The following is a 21184-nucleotide window of genomic DNA, read 5'->3' as shown; positions in this document are numbered from 1 at the left end:
TGTATATATTGACATGGTCGGCAGATTGTCATCGCGGACCTGGCCAGAGGCTTGACCAGCAGTACATTGCCTCACGTATCACTGTCAAGTCACATACCATGAACAACAAAAGCCACTCTAGCGACAACAGTGACAAATGTGACATATATGCATCCACGCATACATCCATCCATGCAGAGAGAGAGAGAGGGAGAAGGGGTAGAGGAAGACTTCTCCTCCTCTCTCTTTTCCTGAAAGAAAAAGAGGAAGAATATGATAACACAACATTTTAGTGATGATATTTTTTTTTCTCTTCCCATTTACATTTGCTCTCCTCCATTTCTTTCTGTATCTCCAATTTTTAGGTAAAGGTTAAAGGATTCATGTTTATAGATTGTGAATTATTTGCTACTCAAGTGGGTTTTTTTTTTTTTCTGTGTGTTTGTGTGTGTATTTCATTGTTAGAAGATGAATCAAAGTTTGTCCAGATGTGTAGCATACTATGCGAAGAATGATGAAATAGATAATAAGATCGTGATACACAATGATTGAAGCAGCAACACAAACTTACCAGCTAAACTCACACATAAGCTCCCAAAATAACAAGCGAACCACTTAACTCTGATTAAGCTATAACTTAGCTATTACTTAACCAGGAACTAATGCACATATACTACTGCTGCTACTACTACTACTACCACTGTTGCTGTTGTTGCATGAATAAAGATGGAGATTCATTGTGTTAGGAGACTTTTCGAGCTGTTAGATAAGGGAGGAGAGGGATTGGGAAGCAGTGCTTAACCGAATGTGTTCACGGGTGGAAGGGTGCTGCTACCAGTGAGGAAATTTTGCGGTGAGTGATGGTGGTAGTGGCTTTTAAGAATATAATGGAAAGTTCTTAAAGCTTTTTAGCTTTCCACTTGGCATTCAGGTCTAAGCAAGTCTCTCTCTCTCTCTCTCTCTCTCTCTCTCTCTCTCTCTCTCTCTCTCTCAGGAACCATTTATTAAACATTAGGGTTACTGGCCCGCATTCCGAATCCGTCTCTCTCTGGATTGTCTTTAACTCTGAAAGATTAGCAAAATTTTCCTTCCATATGGTAACAGTGAAGGCCGCTGCTGTTGCTGTGGTGTAGGTTGTTCACTCTCCTCACCTCCACTCCCCCACTATTCTCTCCCTCCTCCATTTGGGTCTATATGGTGGTGGTGGTGGTGGTGTATTTATTTTCTTATTCTTGATTTTTATGACATCTGTGCCTATTAGAGAGAGAGCAACAGCAGCAAAGTTGCCAGGTTCTTGTAACTAGAAAATGCCAAATGCAAGTAAGAAATAGGTCAAATTATATATATATATATATATATATATATATATATATATATATATATATATATATATATATATATGTCTGTATGTATGTATTATTGTCTCGTATTTTGTTATATTTTTGAGGTGCGGACAAGATTTTTCAGGCGCGTTAATGGTTTTGAGTACGGTATCGGAGGTGCGGTACCACACCGAAGGGGAAAAAAAATTATGTGCGGAAATACAAGTACGGACTACCTGCGTTTTGAGGTCCGGAGGCGCGGTACCGGACTACCTCTGCAAATGAGGCATTATTAGAAAGGAATACGGATGACATAACAATCATTCGAATGTGGGATACAAATCAGTGGAAGCTGCGGATGCTAGGAAAAAAAAAAAAAAAGCTTGGAGTACTATACAGGAAGTGGAAAACAGAGATAGGGAGATAGGATAAGGTGTATGATAAAGAAGTATTTAGGTGCAGAACAAATAATTTAAATTTGGGGGACAGGAAGAGATTTAGAAATGGGGACACAGGGTGTATAATGTGTGAAAGCAATTATGAAGACCTACATCACTTTATTCTACACTACCCAGCTACTATAAAAAGAAAGACAAAAGAATCCAGCATTACAACAACCTTATCAAGAAGATAAAGAACACTTAATAGGAAAAGTGTTTTTTGTGTATAATATAAAGAACAAAAAATACGCTCCACATGTTTTGGAAAATATGGGAAAGAAAAATAAAGGAAACAGTGGCAACACAATAGAAGAAACATAATGGAGTCAGGAGTGCCGATGCAAAGGCAACACTCCCAACAACAACAACTGAACACACAGAAGCAATTAGACCGTTCTGGAAAACAAAATTAATAAGCTCCAACGCATATAGCTTGAACACATCACCACCGCATACTGCATGTTTGGGGCACTAGAGGCTGTGACACAGCCTGCACGGCTCCAACAAACCAACCCCCAAGAAGAAGAGGTGAGTGGCGTAAGTGAAGCGTTTAGGTGTGAAAGAAGGGTGTGTGACACTGAGAGGAAGAATGCAGATGATCTGAATGAGAGAATCAGCAAGGAGGAGGTAGAGAGATGTGTGAAAAAGGCAGAAGAATGGAAAGGCAGCAGGACCAAATGGGATACCGTATGAGATACATAGAAATGGTGGAGAGGTTGTGATTTACAGGATGACTGAGGTATTTAACTAGGTGTGGGAGGAGGAGAGTGCCAAGAATGTGGAATGAATGCAGAGTAACTTTGTTGCATAAGGGGGGACACAAGAGTAAGAATGAGTTAAAAATTATAGGCCGATTGCATTATTAAATACAGTAGGTAAAGTGTTTGGTGCAGTGTTGAATGAGAGATTGTGTAAATGGATTGAGTGAGATGGAGTGTTAGGTGAGGACAGAATGGTTTCCATGTGGACAGGAGGTATATATATATATATATATATATATATATATATATATATATATATATATATATATATATATATATATATATATATATATACTGTATACTGTGATAAAAGTCAAGAATAGGACCTCCTTTCTAATCATTAAAACAAGCATGCAAGATGATAAAGTACTTACTATACAACATGTCTGTGATGTTTTTAATGTGGGGACAGCTTTTGTAAGGTTATAGGTAGTAAATGAATGAATATTCTGGTGCCTGCATTGACTTTTACCTTTACTATATATATATATATATATATATATATATATATATATATATATATATATATATATATATATATATATATATATATATATATATATATATATATATATATATATATATATATATATATATATATATATATATATATATATATATATATATATATATATATATATATATATATATATATATATATATATATATATATATATATATATATATATATATATATACACTGTATAAATAGAAAAAACAGCATATTTCTTTTTCCCTATGTCTAACAAGCTGGGAGACCTCCTGGGAAAGTGGGGTTTTAGGGTGGGAAAACCGAAAACGAGCAAAATTTGACCCCCATGAAAAAGTCTATGGAAAAAAAAAAAAATCAACATTTGGACTAGAAATCTAGGGAATTTCCCTAAAACTCAATGAAATTGCCTGAATATAGTGAACACCAGAACCCTACTCTAAACCTAACCTAACCCAACCTAATGACTGACAGACTGCTAGAGCACCTGTGCAATATTAACAACAAACACACAAACTCTCAGCACCCTGTGACTGACTGCTGTGGAAGGATCCAGAGCAAAAATTGAGGTAAATCTTAGAAAGTCTGTCTTGAAGTTATTATTTATTTCCAATAGGGTGAAATGGGGTTAGAAATGCTCAAAGAGGTGTAATCTAGACCATGAGAATGTGTATAGTAATGTGTGGTGTATTGATTGAAACTGCAATAATTCCGAAGCATACGATAGGGTGGATAGAGAAATGTTAGTCAGAATCTTAGGAAAGATTGGGTTGAGTGAAAAAATAATCAACTTAGTGTGTAGCATGTATGTTGACACCAGAGCTAAATGTAGTCTAGGAGACAGAAACAGACTGGGTGAAGAGTGAGAGAGGAGTTATAGTCTCCCAAATCTCAACGTGGCTTTCTGGCTGGGCTCCTTAGGGAATAGCACTCCTTCCAGCTCTACCAAGTCTAGGTGAACTATCAAATTAGAGCTCCATATACATAAGTAAGAGGCATATAAAATGCTTTAACGAAAATCCAGTATCTCAAATATTAAAAGAAAAATTAACATTCCACGCTTATGATATGCACATCACAATAACAAGTACCGGCAGGCCTGTGTAACAGTGTTGCTGTGAACACGTTATAATCTTTATTCAATGTTCACCATAGTCCCTAGTAAGACAAATAGTGCAACAACTGTTCCAAATACAATACAAATGAACATCTATAAAGATGAGGTTATTTGTGTATAAGATCAAATATTTTTTACTCTATTCATGTGGCAACACTCATTACTGTCCAAGACACGGCCTGCCTGCGAGACACAGTGGGGGGCAAGGTCACGTGTCACGGTGGTAGATACCTATCCACACACACACACACACACACACACACACACACACACACACACACACACACACACACACACACACACACACACACACACACACACACACACACACACACACAGAAGTAGTGTCTGCAACGAGTGTGCATACTTTTAAAGTAAGATTGGATAAGTGTAGATATGGAGATGGGGCCACACGAGCATAAAGCCCAGGCCCTGTAAAACTACAACTAGGTAAACACACACACACACACACACACACACACACACACACACACACACACACACACACACACACACACACACACACACAGTGCAAATTTAAGGATGGTAATTGAATATAGGCATAAGGAAGGATTGTTATGGAGAGAGAGAGAGAGAGAGAGAGAGAGAGAGAGAGAGAGAGAGAGAGAGAGAGAGAGCGGAGGTGAGGGAGGAAGGGAAAGAGCAATAAATGAGAGATGGGTCAGGTTGCACACTTGGCCATTCAAATTCTGGGTGAAACATGGCAGCAGTGGAAGGCCTGCAATTCCCTAAGGAGACACGCCAAAAAAACGCGTTTAGATTTGGAAGACTATAGGTAAGGATGTATTTGTCACCAACCCTTTTCAGTTTGTATACAGAGGAGTTAGCAGCCAGACTGAAAAGAATGAATGCAGGAGTAAGAGTGGGGAATGATAAGATAGGTGTGCTTCTTTATGCAGATGACGTAGTGGTCATGAGTGAGTCAGGAGATGAGTAGCAGAGTTTGTTGGATGTTGTTGATGGATATGGAAGAGACTTTGGAGTTAAGTTTAGTAGCTAATAAAAAAAGTAAGGTGATGATAGTGACTAGGTCTGAGGATGAAAGCAATGCAGTATGGAGAATTGGAGAGAATGAATTGAATCAGGCACGAGAATATAAGTAATTGGGGATGTGGGTGAGTCCAAGTGGGCGTGAAAAGACAAAGAATGAAAAAATAGATTTAGTGAACCAGTGGGTAGGACAACTGGGAAGTGCAGCTAGATTGAGAGCAAGTAAATATGATGTGCTGAGAGAGGTGTGAAAGAGTGTGGCTGTGCCCAGAATAATGTATGGTATGGATGTGAATGCATGGAATGAAAGTGAAATTGACAAGCTAGAAGTGGTACAGAATAGAATAGGTAGAATGGTACTGAATGCTCCAAGGTACACAGCAGTAGAAGCTTTGAGAGGGGATATGGGATGGAGCACCTTTAGGGAAAGACTAGTAAAAGCTACACTTAGGTACAAGGTCAGGCTGGAAAGAATGGATGAGAATAGTGAGAAAGGTGTACCTATGGAATGAAAGTGGGAGTAAATGGAGGAAGAGGTGTATGAGAATGACAGAGAGGAGTGGTTTACAAGTGGTATGGGGATGAGAATGGGTGGGAGGAATCAAAATGAGCGTGAATGGATCATGAGAAGAAGAGGCAGAGTAGGAACTGAATGGAATGTGAGGAATTGGAAGAGTGAGATAGACAGAGAGGTAAAGTGGGTGAGACTGAATATATGAAGAATGAAATGGAATAAAAGAGTACTGTGGAATGGTACAAGGAAAAGGAAACCCCAATGTATAAAAGATTGTATGATGGGTGGTGATCTTCTCTTCCAAGCTACGTCACAGTGCATGGATGTGAATGTAAGGAACTACAGGTGGTGTGAGTCCTGTAGCAAAGTGTGCCAGATGTGTGACATGGGGGAGGACGAGACAGTGGAGCATGTCATGCTGAAGTGTGAGGAGTATGAGAGAGATAGGCATGAGATGATGCAAGTGATTTTGAGTGAATTAGGGCATGATAGGGATGAAAGAGTGGAGAAAGCAGGAAGGGAATGGATGGTATTTCTGCTGGGACTGTGTAAAGGGATGAGTGAGAGGATGATTGAGGCTGTGAAGGAGTAAGAGAATGTGGCAAGCAAGATGTAGGGATGATTAGTGAATAGAATACTGTTTTTTTTTTTTTTTTTTTTTTCTATTTGTCATTTGTTTTTTGTCCTCTACTGGAGTTGCTGTTCCATAGGCCTGGCTCAGGAGGAATCTCATTAGTAATTCACTATCACTCAGTGCCACGGAGTCGAGGTTATCCTCATGGCATGAGCGTATATGAATACTAAGATATGATATCCATTAAAGCAGGCAATAGAGGAGTGGAAACATAAGTTTAATATCGTGGTGAAAGACAACACGTAAGCTAAATGGGTCACAAGAAGAAGAAGAAGCCGCCGAGTTGCCACGAGTCTCCCCCTCGTCTGTGGCTGATCTCATCTCTGCTTTATATTCTGGTATTCCATGTAAAATTTCACTAAATGCATTACAAAACAATCCTTCCTTGGGGGCAGGGTTTGTTAAAAGCTAATAGAAATGTTGTTTTATGAACATAAATGCATATATAAGACAGTAACACCACCTCCAGTGATGGTGTTCCCAACAACCTCAGAGCAACATGATAGCAACTTCGTCACTGTCCCTCCAAGCGTTCATGGATGCCATTTTGCAGTAGGAGGTTGCTCTGACATTGTTAAAGAATCTTGGATTCAGCTCCAGGAGCACTAGAAACAGAGGCGGGGAGCCAGCCAATCACAGTGAAGCTGCCGCGTTCAGTCCCTCACCCAGCAAATTCAAACCCAGAAAATTCGCTAAAACAAGTGTGGCTGTACGTTATGTGGACTTTTTGGTCTAACTTTATATAATACGTTAAACCGGAAATTCGTTTGACGAACGTTCGTTAAACAGAGTATTACTGTATATATAAAAAATTGTATGTTGGGGCGATCGTATCTCAAAGTATTACTGTATTTTCATGTCTGTAGGCGTCAACACATTCCATATTATTACATGTTATAATGGGTTCGGTATACAGTAATTTTGATTTGCGGTAAGGTTTTCAGGAACACATATGTACCGTATAATGAGGATTTACTGTATATTGATGTGTTGAATTATGTTTCGGATGTATTGGAATAGTGTTTAGGATGTGGTTGTTTGACATTATTATAAAAAGTTTATTGTGTGTAAGGGCAAACATACATAAATGAGCCTTCCGTCATCTGAATCTCAAGCACTATATTTCTGCCCAAAATCCTGCCAAGTTTGTTCTTTAACTTATCAAGCACTCATTCTTAATTGAAAATCTAAAAAAATTTCAAACTTCAACATCCATCAAGACTTCTGGTATCCAGCCAAAAACATCTCCAGTAACTTTACTTCATGTTTTCCTCCTTTATTTCATTCTGATGGCATCAATGTCATTGCATCTGTCTCTAAAGCTGAACTCTTCTCTGAAGCCTTTGCTAACAACTCTATCTTGGATGACTCGGCTTGTCCCTCCCTCTCTTCTCCCTGTCACTATTTCATGCCATTAATTGAAATCTTCGGAATGATGTTTTCCATGTCCTTCCTAGCTTATACCCTCAGAAGCTTATGGATCTGATGGGATCCTTCCCATTGTTCTCAAAAATTGTGCATCCATGTTTGTATCTTGCTTGGCCAAACTCTTTCAACTGTGTCCATCGACTTCTCCCTTTCCTTCTTGCTGAAAGTTTGCCTACATTCAGCCTGTTCCTAAAATGGGTGACTGTTCTAATCCCTCAAACTACCATCCTATAGCTTTAATCTCTTGCTTATCTAAGGTTTTTTAATCTATCTTCAATAACTAGATTCTCAAACTTCACAATCTTCTCTCTGATTGCCAGTATGGTTTCTGGGAAAGCTGCTCTACTAATAATCTGTTTTTTCCTTACTGAGTCTTTTAGAGATTTTGGTGAAACTTTTGCTGTTGCGTTAGACATATCTAAAGCTTTTGATAGGATCTGGCACAAAGCTTTAATTTCAAAACTGCCTTGCTACGGCATCTATTCTTCTCTGTGTAACTTTATCTCAAGGTTCCTCTTTGAGTGTTCTGTTATTTCTGTGGTAGACAACCACTGTTCTTCTAATTCTATTAACTGCTATTTTTTAGAGTTTTGTCCTTTCACCCACTCTTTCTATTATTCATTGGTGATTTTAACCAAACTTCTTTCCCTATCCACTCTTACACTGATGATACCACCCTACACTTTTCCATGTCTTTTCAGAGACAACCAACCCTTTAGAAAGTCAACAGATCATGCAGGAACACCACAGAATGCCTAACGTCTGATTTTTCTAAGATTTCTGATTGAAGCAGAGAAAAGTGAATAGTGTTCAGTGCCTCAAAAACTAATTTCTTCCATCCTTGACACAACCTTCCAGACAACTATCCCCTGTTTTTCAGTGACACTCAACTGTCCCCCTCTTCTACACTAAATATCCTTGGTCTGTCCTTTACTCATAATCTTAACTGGAAACTTCACATCTCATGTCTTGCTAAAACAGCTTCTATGAAGTTTGGCTTTCTTGGCCGTCTCCACCAATTTTTTTCGCTCCTCCAACTTCTAACTCTGTACAAGGGCCTTATCTGCCTTTGTATGGAGTACTCTTTGCATTTTTAGTGTGGGTTCCACTCACACAGTTTTATTGGATAAGGTGGAATCAAAACCTTTTTGTCTCATCAACTCCCCTACTCTAACATACTGTCTTCAGCCTCTTCCTCACTGCCAGAGTGTTGCCTCTCGAGCAATCTTCTACCACTGTTTTCGTGCTAACTATTCTTCCTATCTTACTAAATTCATACCTCTCCTGTGCCCTTTCTGCACAAGGCTTTTATCTTCCTCTCATCCCTATTCTGTCCATCTCTCTAATGCAAGAGTTAACCAGTACTCTCAATCTTTCATACCTTTCTCTGGTAAACTCTGAAACTCCCTACTTGCTTCTGTATTTCCAACTTCCTATGACTTGACTTCAGGGCCTGGCAACTAAGTGGGTTTTTATTTTTTGTTGCCCTTGGCCAGCTTTCCCCTCTCACATATAAAAAGCATATATGTAAATATTTGCTTGGAAAAGTGTTTGGGTATGTTGGTGTGGTGTTTAGGGTGTGTTTGTGCATACCATATGTGTGGTGTTATGAAAGATTTATTGTGTGTAAGGGCATACGCAATTTCATATACACATAGATGTTTCTTTGGAAAAAATCCTTAACAAAGCCAAATTTCCTTAGATTTTTCAAGATTTTTACACTTCCTTAGAAATTTCCTTACCTAAAACAAATTTCTCCTAAAAAAAGTTTTCCTTGAAGGTGGAAACACTGTTGCTGACCTCATGTTATAGGAACAATAAGATTAAGAGAGATATCCTGTCTGTGTGTGTCATGGCATTTATTGAAAGGAGAGTGGGTTTGGTTATCTTGGGGTCATTTCTTTGGTGGCAGTATTGGTTAGTAAGCAGTTTTGCGTAGCTATTGTCTCACAGGGATCTGTGTCATGACTGTGTAGTCATTACTGAAGTGTGTGACCTGATGGATGGATAATTGACCTTTAGTACATGCATTGAAACCTAAACATTTGAAGACCATTTCAGTAACTAATACACTGTGAAATACAAGTCTCTGAGATTACTACACTTATCCTTGTGGGTAAGTGTAGATATGCATAGAGAGAAAAGCTTGTAGATAGTATTGCATCAACTACAGAATTTATTTTATAGTGGTACCATTACTGGAGAACATCTCTTGTAGATTTTAAGCAGAATGAATTTCCTAAAATAGGTTCATCTTTCCAGCATCCTGTGACAGAATCACTAACTTAACTTCACCATCCTCCAAATAGAGAGCTCTGGTTCTTATCTTCTTAACCCAGAATTATTCAGCTTAACAAAGTCTCCCACTATATTCTGTCCTGAAGTTCATGGTTAGCAAGGTCAGCCAGATGGCTTCACATTTCACACATCTCTCCACTGGGCAGCCCCAGTGCCAGTTGCTGCCTCAGAGCTAGTTTTACTGTGATTTAATAATACATCAAGCAGTGGGATTTTCAGCCAGTATACCCATTTTTATATATTCCTCTCATATACATGAAAAACTTAGAGAATTTTAAAGAAAAGGTTTCTTTATTTGTTCCAGATGGACTCTCATGAGAATATGATACATTCAGATTTTGGGGAAGTGTTACCAAGGGTAAGTGAAACAAAGTGAATCCCTCAAGTGATGCAGTGAGCGAGTGTGGTACTTTAGAAAAGGAATAAGTTAGAGTACAAATATTCACTGGGATGCTAAATTCAAGTAAGATGCACTGTATTTCCAGAACATATTCTTCATTACACAAAGTTATACTGTACACACCTTTGTATTATTTCAGGAGATGTATTTGGCAGCCAAACACTGGGCAACTCAGGAAGATTAAGCAGTACCGGGCAGGGGGACCACGATGTGAATGCCTTTGATGAGAACAGCTGCAGCCTGCTGGCCAGTGTGAGCATTGCCAACTGCCTTGAAGTGGTGCGCTTCCTCCATTTCTTCCCACAATTTCACCGCAATATGACAGATCATCTGGTCTGGGGGTACACCTCTCATGCACGCTGCCAGGATGGGACACAGGGAGGTGATGGTGGAGCTACTCACATATCTAGACCCAGTGAGTTACAAAATTGTTTGTATGTAGATCCCTTTTTTGTTTTGATACAAGTTGTGCTTTGGTGTACTGCCACTAGTTGGTGAATCAGTCCAGCCTCAGCTGTGGATCTCATGAAATATAATTGTTCTTTAATAATTTTGATACTACAGATGCGTTCCAAGAGGCATCGCGTATATCAAAATTCGCGTAAAACAAACTTGTAATTCTCATAAGAAACAATAGATAATGGGGGGATGCGGGATGTGCTCCAAAAAAATTACTACAAAATACTCTTTTTATTTGGCTAAATTAGCATGTTTTTATTATATATCATTCTAAATGCAGTAATACCTCAAGATACGATCGCCCCAACATACAATTTTTTTGATATATGACAAAAAATTTCATATAATTTACGCATTGAAATACGAAGATATTTTTAAGATCGCCATCGGTAGGGGGCGCAGCGATCGCTCGGCTACCCGCGTCCACCCGAACATTCAGCCCATGTTGTGTATCGTTGTTCATCCTTTGTGCATGTATGGGTCTGTGCTCCTCAGCAGTGTGTAATTTTTTTTAGTTTTGTGAACTCAAGACCCCATGATCACGAGTCCCAAAAGTTAAAGTTTGGTGAGAAACACATAAAATAGCCTGTATTCACATACTGGTTACACTTAGAAATTCATTAAATGAGTGAGTACAATTGGTGTTCTGCCCACAAGCAACTCTTCCTCTTTGCAATGCAAAAAACAAGAAGTCTCTAGATGTCATGGTTACAAAAATATCACAGGTTGAATGAGGGAGTATCATCGGTTTATGTGGCCTTGCGTCCGATTAGGTTCTGCGGCCTTGACTAGAGCAATAAAAAACGGGCCCCTTCTCTCTCTCTCTCTCTCTCTCTCTCTCTCTCTCTCTCTCTCTCTCTCTCTCTCTCTCTCTCTCTCTCTCTCTCTCTCTCTCTCTCTCTGTTCTGATACCACTCTCATTCAAAAGTTGTCTCCCGGTAACATGGCGAGAGACCCGAGGCATAGAAGTAAGGCGTGCGAGAGAGTTGGCTGAATCAGATACAGTGAAATCACTGTCGCTCCCACCATCCATCGTTGATGACACAGTGACGTAGAGCATATGTTTACTCCTGATGAGTGTTGCCAGCTCACAAGCAAAGAAAACGGGAAGAAAATAGCCAAAATATAGCCGTATTTAGCCTAAACGTCTATCGACGTGCCCCGAGTCTGGCGTGATCAACGTCTATCAATGCGTCCTGAGTTTTGCGGGTTAAGTTGGTATTTTGGGCAATATAGTTCATTTATATCATTCATACAATAAACATTGTATTTATCTTATATTAAATCTATATTTAGTTGTTATTTAAAGCATGTTAATTTTGGGGGGGAGTAAATTCATATCACAAGAACTAATTAATTTTATTTCCATTAATTTCTATGGGAAGAATTGATTTGATATACAATTTTTTTTATATACAACAATCGTTCCGGAACTAATTAAATTCGTATGTTGAAGTGCCACTGTACTAGAAGTGTATTTAAAGTAAAAGGAAAAGCAAGAAATAATAAGAGAAAGCAAAAAATAATAAGAGAAAACAACAAAACAAAGAATATGTAAACACAACACTCACTGCATCACTGCCTTCACCACTCACACCAGTCAGTCAGTCACCATCTTCCTCTGAGCTTTTCCATTTTATCAAAACTCCACTTATCAAAAATAACCCCACAGTATAAAAGTAAACACTAGGAAAAAATAAATGCAGGACGCCAATGTCTTCACCCTTCACAAGCACTCCCTCTCCCCATTGGTCGCTGAGTGGCCCAGGTGGAGATATGTTGGTGTAAAATTCACTGTGCAGTCACTTTAATGTGATGCCGATACTGTCGATTAACACCTTCACTACTAGCGGAATTTCACCCTTATTGCCATGATACTTCTGGCGGCACAGATGTGAGCCAAACACAATAGGGAGAAGATAGTGCTATACCACAGCTTCTTGAGACACGCCAAGATGAAAATGCAGGCCTCCCATTGCCTGCCTGAGTACATGTCATTATTGAGTGAGCACAAGTTTTTTTTTTTTTTTTTTTTTTTTTTTTTTGTCAACGGCTGCACAGCTGTGCGTACCCCTCCAATGAATGGAAATTTTGACCATGTTGCGGGCCAGATTTTGACGTGGACCTTGCAGATTCAGAAAGCTTAAGGCGAGTCGAAGAAAATGCTATACAAACCTCAAAATCAGCTGGGGTGGAATTTATGTCGTTATTATTCTGAATGCCTCATATATGGTACATAATGATATTAAGGCATGTAATATGACTTACATATGTGTATTTCACCATAAACTAACTAGAGTAATATAAACATATTTGTGGCAACAACCTCATCCTCCAGTGACCTCAGCCTAGTTCCCACACTGTACAAGAGGAAAAGAAGGAAATTTATGGTATTACTATTCATACCTCTAGCTTTTCGTCTTATCAACTTCTCTCCTCTGACTGATTTTTTTCAGCTTTTTTTTCACCACTGAAATGTTGTATCTCTTGCTATCTGCCACTCTTTTCATGCTAACTGCTCTTTTTATTTTGCTAACTACATGCCTCCCCTCCTCCTGTGGCCTTGCTGCACAAGGCTTTCTTCTCCCTCTCACCCCTGCTCTGTCTAACACTAATACAAGAGTTAGCCAGTACTCTTAATCATTCATACCTTTTCCTGTAAAACTCTGGAACTCGCAACCTACTTCTGTATTTCCAACTTCCTGTGACTTGACTTCATGTAAGGGCATTTTATGGTGAGATTGAGATTTAGTAAATAATGATGAAAAAATATTTTTTTCAATTCCTGCAGGTTGTTGTAGGAAAAATATTCAGAATTTGTATGATATATGAATCATGGACATACGTGTATGGTAACACACTCATTCTGACATGTTTAGAGGGATATGAGTGGCATATACCACTAGGTGGGTGTGGAGCAATAAACACTCTAAGTGCTGTAGTATATCGTCTGTTGTTCCTTGTCATTTTACCACCTTTATCGGTCTCTGTGGTGAGGCTCCATCCCTCAAATCACTCGCCTCTTTCCCTCCATGCCATACAGCATCCCTCTAGTGTGACAGAGAAAGACAAAGGGAAAGGTTCTGTCATGCTCCTGCTTTCAGGTTCTCTTACATCATTTTTCTTTGCTGATCTTCCTACTGCAAGATAGGGAATAAACAAAATAGGCTACAGCAGCTGAAAAAGATGTGAGACAAAGAAAAGAAGAGGGAAGAGATGTCTCAGTAGCAGGTGAAGCTGAGGCATTTGGCATGGCAGGGAAGGAGATTTGGATAGAAGGGATGGGAAGAGGATCTCACTTTTGATAGCAAGGGCTAAGAAACATGAAATCAATAAAAAAAACTAAAAAAAAAAATAGAAAAATACATAAAGAGGAAAGCAGAGGGAGAAACGGACATACCTGGAGGTGTAGATCTTGATTAGGACAAAAAATATACTTTGAGAGGTTTGTCTCTTGGAGAATGGGAAGGTACCTACTGATGGTTAAAATAAACCTTAATTTTATGAAGTAACATTCTTAGGATACCCAACAGTGATATAAATTTATCAGCAAAGGCACAAAGAACCAGAGCCAGGAATTCTGATAGTGTCACCACAAAGTAATTCCCGAAATGAAGAACTAGATATGGGAATAATTAGATCATTCTTTGCGTGCAGTTTTTCTATAGATCAACAAACCATATTATAAACACTAATTATGATAAACACATAATGTGGTGCTTAAACTTAAAACATTAAAAAGCTATATCTCAAATCATGATTTTTCGAGATAAAAAACTATAAAATCAACCATTATACATTCTACCTTGAAACTTGACAGGGATTGGAGTAATATTGTGTTTGACCAGTTTTTCCCTATGTGATTTGAAAATTTTTAATGAGGCAAAACAACAGCTTTTCATGTTGTTTTGATGACATAATGAAATCCAAAAAGTTGAAAAAAAAAATCATATATCATGAAGTATGGAGAAATTGAAAAAAAAACATTCTCTACGTTTTTTTAGGCATCTTTTAAGTATGTCCATGCCAAAACACATTTAAAAAAAATTGAAAAAAGGCCTGTATGACATATTGAATGCAACTCTATGCATGACGTCATGAAGTCATGACATCACTACTCTGTCACATTCATATTCATATACATCAACGACAACCAGTAGCTTATAATATTCAGAAAATATTGTCATAAATCCAGTGTTTTTTTTTTAGTAATTCTTGAAATCTCAACTGCAGCATGCCCTTAACATTTGTTACTTTTTTTGTGAGGCTTGCTCTCAGATCTGCAAGGGGCAACTTAGTTTTTTTTTTTTATGCATATTTTTTTTTCTCTTGCATAAAAATGTATGTGTGGTGTATTTTTGTTGTGTTTGGGATATTTTGTATTTCTTGGGTGTTTTTTGGGGAGATTTTTTGTGGTGTGTTTGGGTGGAGAGATTGATTGATTGATTGATTGATTGATTGATTGATTGATATCTTTATTGGCCAGTCTATAGTACACTGTAGTACCACATGTACAACATGTTCCACATGTTTTCAGGTCCACTAAGGTGGAACTTTGATATGGACCTTTTTATATGTATATACCATATTTGATTTAAGATGCACCCAGTTTTGGCAGACATTGAAATGAAAGAAAAAACAAGTAAATTAGCAGATTTAAGCTCTTAATATTAAGTGAAGGATTTTATCTGATATATGAAGACTCTCACATGCATTTAGATCGTTATTAGATTCCAGTATTTTGCATTTATAAACTTTAATATTTGCTAGTAGCCTACATACCAATCTTGTGAGATGTATACATATACGTGGCATATGGCGTTCACACTGACTGTGAGAGAATACAGGTCTTATAATCATAATTTTTCTTTTTTTAGTTATCATTTTTCTTTTACATTTATGCAAAGTAAGAATGTTAAAAGATAGGTACAATTTTAATTGTATTAAAGTGTGTCTTACCTTAAGGATTAACAGCATCACACTGTAGAGAACAGTGAAGGTTGCCTTTTCAAGATCAAGATCACCAATTGCGTGTTTTATTTTGGTTCATGGTGTATGATAACTTAGGCAAATTCTTTCTGACTGATTTCATTCTGTGTGAATTACCTGTAAGTATGATTATTATATATTATTACCTTGAAAGAAAGAGTTGTTTTGTAGTGTAGTACCAATCATCACTTTGTTTGCATGTGTAAAGATGTCTGGAGTTTGATTTTAGAGCCTCTGTTGCCATAGACTTACCACCAACCACTTCCTCAATACTGAACCTAGGCCTCTCAGGATCCAGGCTCATTTCCTTAGATTATAATTTTTTTTTTTTGGGTTGGGGCAAACGGAAAGGTGCATTGTATGAACTATCAAATACGGTACATTATAAGATCAGCAGAATTGTTTAGGAATAGTTACATAATATCTGATAGATAGATACAAAAATACAGGGACATTTAGGATACATGCAATATATAGTTTTATGCATACTTATGCTTCCCTGACAGTACATGAGTAAACAAATAAAAATTATTTGAATTGGGCACATGACATAAGATACAACATAGACATACAGGATGCATACATATATGAATATCTGCATACTTGAATTGGGCACATGACTTATTACACCCATAATATTATGTTGGCTTTGTTATTAACTTGATTTTCACAGTATTTGAGTTTAATAGTAATAACCTATAGATGTTGTCATAGGTTTACAATAATGATGACTTGTTTAGTTTTTGAATATGAAAATTGATCTATTGGACTTACTATCATGGGAAACATTATTCCAGTGCCTGACGCTGAGTGTGTACAGTGTGGCAGTTTGGTGTGCGTAGATTGTAAGGTCTTCTTGTGTTGACATTTTACGAAAGCAAATTAAAATTTTGTGTGGAATATATGTGGATAGACAAGAAAAAGATTAACAAGTATTGATATTGTGAATTTTTAGTAGCTTTAGTTGGGGAAAAAAGAGGATGGGTGTGCTCATATCTTGACTTGCATTACATAGCTTGAATAATTTTTTTTTGTGTGTGAAATAAAAACTGAGTATTAGTTTAGTGTGCCATCCCAAACTGCTAAACAATATAACAAATATGGACACACCATTGAGTTGTATATTAATCTCAGTAAATCATTGTTTGAATTTTGTCAAATTTTGGGTATGATGCCAATGATTTGTGATACTGTAATACATAGTTGGATTAAGTGTGGTTTCCATGTTAACTTCTCATCTATAATTATTCCTAAGAATTTATTACTGATATTAAGTATCATTAATTTTGATATTAGTGTTATCTAAATTTGAGTTTGTAGGACAAGACACCATGTAAGAAGTTTTTGCAACATTTAACGTCAATTTATTGCGTTATATTAAGTTTGACATTTTATATACAGTTCATTATTTAAAGTTTTTTTTTTTTTTTTTTAGCTTCATTAATATTGTGCTCCTGAATGCATATTTTGGTGTCTGCAAACAACAAAAAAAATTATTTGTCACTGGTCCGGGTGATATCATATACATATATAAAAAAATAGTATTGGTCCCAAATTTGATCCTTGTGGAACACCACAGGTAATGTTCTTATAAGAAAGTACATTTTGGTATACTGTGAGAGAGAGAGAGAGAGAGAGAGAGAGAGAGAGAGATGGGGGGAGGGAGGAGATCTGTTCAGTGGTTGCCCACCATAATCTAATCTAACCTAACCCAACCTAACTTAACCTATCTAAACCTAATGGAACTCAAACTCTTTCAGGCTGACCTTGTGTGACCTGCCCTGACCTAGAAGCAGGACTTCAGTGACCTTGTCAACTACAAGTACAACTCCAGGGCACCACTTTTCCTGTGCATTGGCCACTCTTGAGTGTCTTTTGGGGGTTGAGTGCGTATTGATTAGGTAAGTTTTTTTTTTTTTTTTTTTTTTATTTATTTATCATTATTTTATTTATTTATTTATTTATTTATTTATCATTATTTTATTTATTTATTTATTTATTTATCATTATTTTATTTATTTATTTATTTTGTTTATTTATTTATTCTGTGTGTGTGTGTGTGTGTTTGTTTGTTTAATTTTAATTTATATTTATATTTATATTCTCTCTCTCTCTCTCTCTCTCTCTCTCTCTCTCTCTCTCTCTCTCTCTCTCTCTCTCTCTCTCTCTCTCTCTCTCTCTCTCTCTCTCTCTCTCTCTCTCTCTCTCTCTCTCTCAGGGACATTAGGTTTCAGTTATAAAGTTATGGTGGAGCATGTGACCAAGGATATGCGTGTGCAGTGAAACAGTTCATGAAATTTTGTAATGAAGAAAAGATGAAATGATTGAAATTGTAAGATGTACAGATTATCAGTTTTTCTTTGAGCTTTGTGTCTGTCCAAGATGAATGTGATCAATCTGTGTTATTAATTTCTTTTTGGAGGTATTTCTTTCTGAGGAGGAAGAAGAGAGGAGTGGCTGACTTGTATGTATTTGTTAGGTGTTGGTGAGTGTAGTTTGTGTGTTTTTGAGTGGTGGTGTTTGTATGTGTAAGGAGAGATGAATGGCTTAGTTGCACATGTTCCCTGGGTGTTGGTAAGTGCAGTGAGGGTTTCCATTGGCCTGACAGGCATGGTGTCTAAGGAAGCATCTCTTTGTATCCCTACCCAGCACTTTATTGAACTCATGAATGTGCTCCAGAGTTTCAAGAAGGGAGTGGTACACACACTTTGTTTCACTCCAACTAAGGCAAACAAGTTGTCGTTCTTTTGACATTGTTGCAAATAGTGTGGCTTTGCTTGGCTGGTTTATTTATATACCTACCTGTACCACAAATGTGATTGCAATTGAGCAGTTTTGACAATTTCAGATTGATATGATGATATGAAAGTAAATGATTGCTAAACATGAACTTTTGTTGAGTTTTCTTTTTGTTGCAGGCTTTTGGAGGTCCAGCGGCACACTGCACACTGCTTTCATAAACGTGTGTGCAGAGTGGAAGACAGAGAGGGGCAAGGATGGAGAATGCTTCAACATGCACAGCATCATTGGTTCATGCTTTCTTTTTTGTGGAAAGTAGTGCACACAGTTTTAACCAAAGGATTATATGTCATCATTCATATTCATAGATTTCATGATTTAACATTGTGTTGACCTTTGTGCATCAAATCACTTCATTACATGTAAGCATATATGTAGCTCCAAGGAGTAACAGTTTATGAAATTTGTAATGTATAAAAAGTGACATAAGAGGTCTTGCATTATGAAGATTTGTTTAAAGGTCTTTGTCTATTAGCATGATCTAGTGCTGTCAGTCTTAAGAGTTCAGATTGTACAGACATGAACCATTGTCCATTGCACTTCCTGCAGATGGAATTTTAGTCAACACTGTAAGGTGTGTAGCTTTGTGGGCAGGTGTGCCAGTCATTCCTTGATATCAATGTTTTTCATTTAAGGAAAAAATTATGTGTGTAATTAGGTTTATATACATTTTTGATTGAGAATGTTTAGATTGATTAAATAGTAAGTTTCTCAACTTTATAGACCTTTGCTGTGTAGGAGTTCAGGGGCCGTATTCTATAAACCGTCATAGCTAATGATGTGATCACAGTAAGACAAAATGGTGCATTTTAGACTAAGTCCCTCTATGACAGGCTTTAACCTTGTGACTCGTCATAAGTGCCAAGACAGGGTTCACCTTGTTGTAGCGCCGCCAACCACCATCTTAAAAACTTTTGTCAACCATAACACTTGTCTGTAGGTACCGTAGCATGATCCTCGACAGTTTTTATTATTAATTAATGATAAATATCTGTAATGATGACTAAATGATGTCCTTCTTTGATGCAGTAAGTTACCTTTATAGATAACTGCTAACAGGAGTACAATCAGTTTCCCTCAAACTCAAAGAAACCTTGCCCTGCGTGGCCTGCATGTGTCATATGTCGGGTGTAATCTTCTGTTTGTCATGTTTCTTTTGCCTGGATACACTGTCTAACTATTCAAAATCATTTAAATTGTAGGAAATTATGACAAGGAGCTATTTGTTTCTAAAAATATATAAAGTTGACCAACAATGGAGTGATGGTTAGGCATTCAGTGAGACGTTGCTAACTGTGTAGAATGCGGCCCCAGAATGATGGTCTGTGTTTTTTGTATTTATGGTGACAGTATAGTGTTGCAAGGGAGAACATGCTGTTCGAGAGCAATGCCATTGTAAAATGCTTAAAAAATAATTTTCAAAAGTTGATAGTTCCTTGTAGACTTTTGCAATGAAAATGCTTTCAAAATATTACCCTTATGTTCTTAAAGATTATGTGGTATTAGACAAATGTATGGATGGCAATGATAGGTGGAATTAGGTAAACCTGTTCATACAGAGACTGCTGCCATGTATGTGTAGGCCTTATAATAATGATAGGTGGAATGAAATAGACACATTCATACAGGGACTGCTGCCATATATGTGGAGGCTTCATGGTCCCTCTTGCAACTTTCCTCATTTTAGTTTCTCTTATACTTGAAAATTGCATGAATTATTCTAAGTTGAAAATGAGTCAAAAATTTTGGTAGAGTTTTCAGAGACATTACATAAAAATGCGATGTAAAAGTTGTAATAAATCGTACAAATTGTGCTATTCCACTGTAAGAAATTATTCTAAGTGGAAAATTTCGCAGTTTTCAGAGATGCTGTACAAAAAATTGTGTACAAATTCTGCTATTCCACTAAAAAATTATTCTAAGTCGAAAATTTTGGCAGAGTTTTCAGGTGTTGTACAAAAAATTGTGTACAAATTCTGCTGCTATTCCACTGTAAAAAATTCTATTGTGTACAAATTCTGCTATTCCACTGAAAAATTATTCTAAGTCGAAAATTTTGGCAGAGTTTTCAGAGATGCTGTACAAAAAATTGTGTACAAATTCTGCTATTCCACTGTAAAAGATTATTCTGTTGTGTACAAATTCTGCTATTCCACTGTATTAAGTTGAAAATTTTGGTAGAGTTTTCAGACTGTGTACACAAAGATTGGTTGGATAAATAAAATGGGAAGGGAAACTCTTCATTGTAATTTTAACCCAAATATACATGTGCACTTTCTCCGGAGACTCTTCGGAGTATTTATGACTTAGCACAGTTTTTTGGGGCAGTTTTTCGCAGTTTTGGGGTGGTTTTTCGCAGTTTTTGTCATTTTTGCTAGAATTTGAGCATTTTTTTGCCATTTTTGCTGCTTTTTATCTACTTTTTGCCAGTTTTTACTGGTTTTTAGCTTTTTTTGTACCAGTTGTTGTTATGCAGCTTGTTTGCTTTTTTTGTTTTAGCTTTTTATTCTGTTTTTATTGTCTGAGAAAAAACATTTGAATTA

The 21184-nt window shown here is 37.2% G+C and overlaps 1 long non-coding RNA gene across 2 annotated transcripts; it reads left to right on the top strand.

The window, feature by feature from the left end:
* The first annotated feature begins 2035 nt into the window (after positions 1-2035).
* Positions 2036-20880, top strand: LOC123519009. Of its 2 annotated transcripts, XR_006678949.1 has the most exons (5): positions 2036-2269; positions 10299-10352; positions 10534-10809; positions 17603-17743; positions 18761-20880. It is a non-coding gene; the product is annotated as an uncharacterized LOC123519009 (long non-coding RNA). The 2 variants fall into 2 exon arrangements; XR_006678950.1 differs by lacking the exon at positions 10299-10352 and having other exon boundaries at positions 2051-2269.
* Positions 20881-21184: the final 304 nt, after the last annotated feature.

This window comes from Portunus trituberculatus, chromosome 44, assembly GCF_017591435.1.
Source record: "Portunus trituberculatus isolate SZX2019 chromosome 44, ASM1759143v1, whole genome shotgun sequence".
NCBI lineage: Eukaryota > Metazoa > Arthropoda > Malacostraca > Decapoda > Portunidae > Portunus > Portunus trituberculatus.
Note: the sequence above shows the minus strand (reverse complement) of the source record. Positions and strands in the feature narration are given on the sequence as shown.